The sequence below is a fragment of the Cynocephalus volans genome, chromosome X (assembly GCF_027409185.1).
Source record: "Cynocephalus volans isolate mCynVol1 chromosome X, mCynVol1.pri, whole genome shotgun sequence".
In the NCBI taxonomy this organism is placed as follows: Eukaryota; Metazoa; Chordata; class Mammalia; order Dermoptera; family Cynocephalidae; genus Cynocephalus; species Cynocephalus volans.
This window is the reverse complement of record NC_084478.1, coordinates 12615850-12621849: the sequence shown is the minus strand read 5'-3', so window position 1 is coordinate 12621849 and position 6000 is coordinate 12615850. Positions and strand designations below refer to the sequence as shown.

General features: G+C 48.4%; 1 pseudogene; it reads right to left on the bottom strand.

The window, feature by feature from the left end:
- Positions 1-2488: 2488 nt before the first annotated feature.
- The window catches only part of LOC134367178 (claudin-34-like), a 28873-nt pseudogene continuing 25361 nt past the window's right edge, over positions 2489-6000 (bottom strand).

The following is a 6000-nucleotide window of genomic DNA, read 5'->3' as shown; positions in this document are numbered from 1 at the left end:
TGCATTTCTCATTTTGCTCCTGGATTGTTTTCCAAATATTATTTAATTTTCTATCTGTATTTTCTTATGACTTCCTGAACATTTTAAAGAGGATTATTCTGAATTCTGTATGAAGACATTCCATAAATCTGCTGTTTTTCTGGATCCATTGCTGGAACTTTGTTGGTTTCCTTTGGGGTGTCATATTTCTGTGTCCTTTCTTGATTCTTGTGTCTTTACGTTGATGTCTGCACATTTGAGGAGACAGCAACCTCTTTCAGTTTTTAAAGCTGTTCTTTGGGTGGTTTTATACCTTTACTGCTCAGTATCAGAACTTTGCCTGTCATCTGTTTTTTCTGTTCTGTGGTGGATTAATAGCAACCATCACCAGTTCATCACTGCACTGGAATTAATTTGCTGTCCTGCTGTGTAGTGGATTGAATTACATCCCCCCAAAACTCAATGAAGCTTGAATTGCATACCCTGAGTTTTATGTATTAGAAATTTAGCCCCCACTGTGACTGTTAACAGTGTGGGAAATCGTATAATGTTAATTGTAAGGTGGGGCCTTGAAGAGGTGATTGGGTTGTAGGACCCTGCAGTAGTGAATGGATTAAAAATGGTGATGAGGGGTGTGGTTCTTGGTGCTTTAAAAGGAGGGGAGAGGGCTGGCCCTTGGCTCACTCAGGAGAGTGTGGTGTTGATAACAGCAAGGCCATGGGTTTGGATCCCATATAGGGATGGCAAGTTGGCTCACTGGGAGAGTGTGGTGCTGACAACACCAAGTTAAGGGTTAAGATCCCCTTACTGGTCATCTTAAAATAAAAAAAAAGGAGAGGAGAGTCTGTCTTTCTCTCTCTCTGCTCTCTCTGCTTCCACAATCCTGCAATGTGAGACCCCTGGGTCACTGTCATCACCACCAGATGGAGTTTGGACTTCCCAGCCTCAGAAACTGTAAGCAATAAATTTCATTTTCTTTATAAATCACCCACTTTCAGGTATTTTGTTATATGCAGCATAAATGGACTAATACATGCTGTTAAGTCCCAGATCGGGGGAATCTCCCTGAGGGGACCAGGACTTGAATGTGTGCCTAGACTAAATTGCTGTCTTGCTGTTGTTTCTCAGACTGGGGGAAAATTTTCAGGCAAACTGAATTTTAATTGTCAGTGTTTTAGTCACTTCCAGGTCATGTGGGGTCTCCACTAATCCAACTGGACTGTGTGGAGAATCCAGTCTGGGACTGAGTCTTTCCCAGGATCTGTGCCCCCTGCAGTTCTATCACACTGACGAGTGTCCACTTTGTGGTGCCCGTGCTGATCAGGAGGCAGATCAGCTGCCAATGCCGCACCCCAATGCTCCTCTGGTGGATCACCACTCCCCATGCCCTGGCACTCCAAATGTTTCCCATGGGGCAGGCCCTTCACGAGTCCCCTGCAAACACTCACAGACCTCTGGGCAAATTAGACACCCACCTCCTACTCTCTCCTCTCATCTCTGAGACAGCAGATCCAGTGGCTCTCTCAGTGTACGGTGCTGTGCTTGTCCTGAAGGTGGGAGATGGCACTCTCTGAAGTGAATCCTTTCTCCTGTCAGCTGCAGCCCCTCTTTCCTGTGTGGGTGCAGGGGAAGCTTATGAGTTGCTCTGCTGGACTATGAAGTGGAATGGGGCACTCCAAAGTGAGATGTGTGTGTGTGTGTGTGTGTGTGTGTGTACACTCACACATACTTTTTCCCCCCAACAGTCATGGCACCCTTCTCCCCTGCAGACTCCAAGGAGCTTTATGCAAAGGGCACTGCGGTGGCTTTGTCATTTCCAGGTAGCTGCTCCATGTGCTGTGCCACGCCGGCCCAGAGAATGGCTGGGACTGACTCGAGTGACCCTCTCCTGCCACTCACTGTGGCTTTCCATGCCTTCATGGACTCAGTGGGTCTGCCCTCCTCTTCCCCCAATTTCCAGTGGTCTCAAGATGGCTGTTTTTGTGTTTTAATGGTTGTAAGTTGATCTCCTGTGGGGGGCATGGAGAGCAATGCTGGGAACCATCTATTCCACCATCTTGATGGTATCACTCTAAGGTTTTGTTTTTGTTTGTTTGTTGTTTTGCTGTGCAGTAATTTTAAATTATTATGTGGTAAAATTTGTCAATCTTTCATTTTCAGTTTCTGGTCAAAGATTACGTAATATAAGAAAAACGTTTATTTATTGATTGATTTTCCCCACTAAAGTTATTAATATTATTATTATTTTTTATATTCTATAATGTTGTTGTGGAGCAGTTGGGTGGAGGGGGAGAGGGGAAAGGGGAAGGAAATGAGGTGGGAGAGGGTGGAAGTGGGAGGGGCAGAGTTGAGGCCTGTGGCGCCCCCCTCATTCCTGCAGGGGACACCAGGGGGCTTCTAGCGGTGGCCCAGTCATTGCTGAGCTGGGTGCAGATGTCAGAGGGGTGTGGCTGAAGCCCTCACTTCCCACTGCCCCAGCTTGGGAGCCTGGGGCGCTTCCTGTGGCGACTCAGTTGTGGGCGCTGCCTGGTCGTGGGTGCTTGTGGGCCGTGGCCGAGGCCCAAGACCCCCCATCCTTGGGACTGGTGGCGGGTGTCAGGGGGCACGGCTGAGGCCCCCAGCCATTCCCACTCCCTGCTGGCTGTCCTCCCAAATGCTGGCATATTTTCAGGGTTGTGTGCAAGCACTGGGGCTAGCCAGAAAAGTGTGGAAATGCAAAGGGGCTGCAAGAAGGTGCGCATATGGGAGCATGAGTGCTTTGTGCTGCCAGCATTGGAGGAGTTCACAGACCAGGGCACAGGGACGCTCATCACTATTCTGTAGAATAAAATGTGACATGTGCGGGGACCCTCCCAGTGAAGGGTGATGCGGTGGGTGAGGTAGAGCAGGAAGCATCTCTTGGAGCAGGTGGCCTTTGAGAGGGGTTTTCAGAACGGGCAAGGTTTCCGCTGGCAGAGATGAGGGTGAAGCATTCCAGGAGAGGACGGTGTGTGGACGAGCCCCAGAGCGGAGAACTTGCAGACCCGAGGGCTGGGCTTGGCTGGTGCGGAGGAGACGCATGGCGGGTAGTGCAGAGAATCCAGCCCAGGAAGGGGCGCTGGCAGCGCGTCATGAAGGGCCGCAGTGGCCGGTGCAGCGCTCTGAACGTTACTGTGACCCGACAGAGAGGTCCTGGAAGACTCTCCTTTGTATTTGCTATGGCGTGCCTGATTGGGAGCTGGAGTGACAGATAACGGCATCTGTCTGTCTGTCTGCCTCTCTCTCTCTTTTTTAAAAACAGACTGTATGTTTTAGAGCAGTTTTAGGTTCACAGAAAAATTGAGGAGAAAGTACAGAGAGTCCCCTCAGACTCCCTGCACCCACACATGCACAGCCTCACCAGTTATCAACGTTCCCCACCAGGGCGACATTAGTTACAATCTGTGACCCTATGTTGACCAACAATCATCACTCAAAGTCCATAGTTGACATGAGGGTCACTCTTGCTGTTGCACATTCTCTGGGTTTGGACAAATGCATAATGACATGTACCCACTTTTACAGTGTCATGCCAAGCAGTTTTACTGCCCTAAAATTCCTCTGGGCCCCACCTGTCCATCCCTGCCTCCCCCCACCCCTTCGACCACTGATCTTTTTACTCTTTCCATTGTTTTGCCTTTTCCATTCTTTTTTCGATGACTCAAGTGCAGTGGTGAGAAGGGGGTAAAGAGTAGAGCAAGGAGTTTGATCTGAGACTGACTGTGCACAACTGAGGTGACCCACCATTCCAGACCAGACATTTTGCCATTTCCAGAATGTGATAGAGTAGGGATCATACAGTATGTAGCCTTTTCAGATGGCTTCCTTCACTTACTAATACGCATGTAACGTTCCTCCGTGTGTTTTCATGGTTTGGGAGCTCATTTCTTCTTAGCGCTGAACGACATTCCATTGTCCAGGTGTACCACGGTGGATCCATTCACTCACCGAAGGATGTCTCAGTTGCTTCCAAGTTTTGGCAACTATGAATAAAGCTGCTTTAAACATCCATGTGCAGGTTTTTGTGTGGATATGTTTTCAGCTCGTTTGGATAAATACCAAGGAGCACAAGTGCTGGATCATAAGCGTCCTTCTCTTTTATTCAGGAAGATCCCAATTTCCTGTGTTAATGGAAGGCGGGGGTAATGGGAGGTTTCCCACACAGATAGGCTTAGGAATGACGGGACCGGATGCCAAGGCTTGGAAGAGACAGTGCTATGGAGAACTTAAAATTACTGAAAATGAAGATATACTCCTTTGTATATCTTGATCAAAAAGACTTGATCAACTACTGTAATACCAAATAATTTTATATTTCAAACTGTTTACCTTTTGAAAATAAAATTGCAAAAATAAATACTTTTCCAACTGGCAAAAATTCTCCCATGGCCGCATACTTGTCACAACCTGCTGGTCATCCCACCTGGCCCTGCATTGGCCACAGGTTTTCTGTCGGGCCTACTTTAATGGTAGGTATTCGTCTGCATTAATTAAGGGTGAAAAATTGCAGCCCAGTTATCAAGTGACCCGATTTAGCAAGCAGCTGCCTTCTGCTTGGTTGACAAAGGAGTCATCTCATGTTTGCAGTTGGGCGGCATGAGCTGTGGCAAATCCTTCAAGATTTCCATCTACCAAGACAGCAATGTCTTCGCTGAGAGACATGGTTCCACCAGAATAACTTGGGCCTGGAGAGCAAGATGGGAAGTGGGGTGCTCGCCTGGTTCAAAACGCGGGGCTCTCGGTCTCCGTGGCTGGCCACGTCTGTTCCCTGGTGACTCTGTGCTTTCCTCAGAGGCTGACTTCCTCCTTCGGTTTCCTGGAGAGTGAGAGGTACATGCTGGGCCTTTGGGAAATGCGTGTGACTCAAGACACAGATGACAGTGTGTCCCCGGGCCACAGCAGCCCATGGAACCTGGCTGCTGACTCTGCGTGGCTCGCGTCCTCCTGTGTGTCGCTGGGGCTGCTGCTTCTCTGGGGCTTGTGGCGACCCTCCTAGCACTGACGTGGCTGGGGTACTGGGGCCACCGAGGAAGTTCTTGGGGAGAAGCACAACCATCGCTGGGGAGCTCTGCTTTTCCTGGCCGGTCTCGCCACTTTAGTGCCCGTGTCCTACATGCCCATGCCACTGTGCAGAGGTCCTAGGGCTCTGACCTCCCTACCTACGTGTCCCAGTCGGAATACGGCAATGCCATGTTTAGTGGTTGGATTGGTGGATTTTTCCTTTTGACTGGACATCTTCTTTTGATCATGTCACAGCTTTATGCCAACAGATTGGCTGAGAAACCAACCTCGTTGCCTCCAAAACCAGGCTTTTTGAGAAAAGTGCCTTGTGGTAAAGTAGACTTTGTTTGAACATGGACCATTGATCTCAAGCTTCCGTACAGTGTTTCCAGTGCAGGGCTTCTTCTGCTCATTTTCTAGAAACTGAATTTCTTTCTCACCTTGTCTCTGCCTTCTTATTTCTCCCACGACGGATTGGCCTGATTCTATCCTCTTGCTGCTCTGCATTAAATATCAACTAAAAAGTTGCCTGTATGGGGTGAATTTATGCTGAATTTTCCTACTTCAAAATCAAGTATCACACTTGACTTTGAAAAGTCCATTTATCCTGTGCCTGCAAAGGTTCCCATGCCATCATTAACACGGGAGGTGCAAAGGCGATGTTGAAAACCATCGGCGCTGGTAGCACGTTAGGAAATAGGACGGCACAGCACTGCTGCCTTAGTTGTAGCAGTCTTGATGCAAACTTTATCTGTAATCACTGAAGAGTTAGTGTTTTGTTTTTTTAAAGTACTGATAATTCCTTCAGGTGTTTAAAGTGATTATCCTTTAGGTAGAAGTAGGAAGACTCTAGTTAGGAATGATTTCCAGCAGTTGGTCCCCGGGGACTTGTTCCAAATTGGCATTCCAAGCTCACAGTTGCTGAATCAGAAACGCTGGACTGGAGTCCAGGACACCGTGTTGTACCAAGCCCTCCAGGGGATGCGGATGCACACTGAAGTT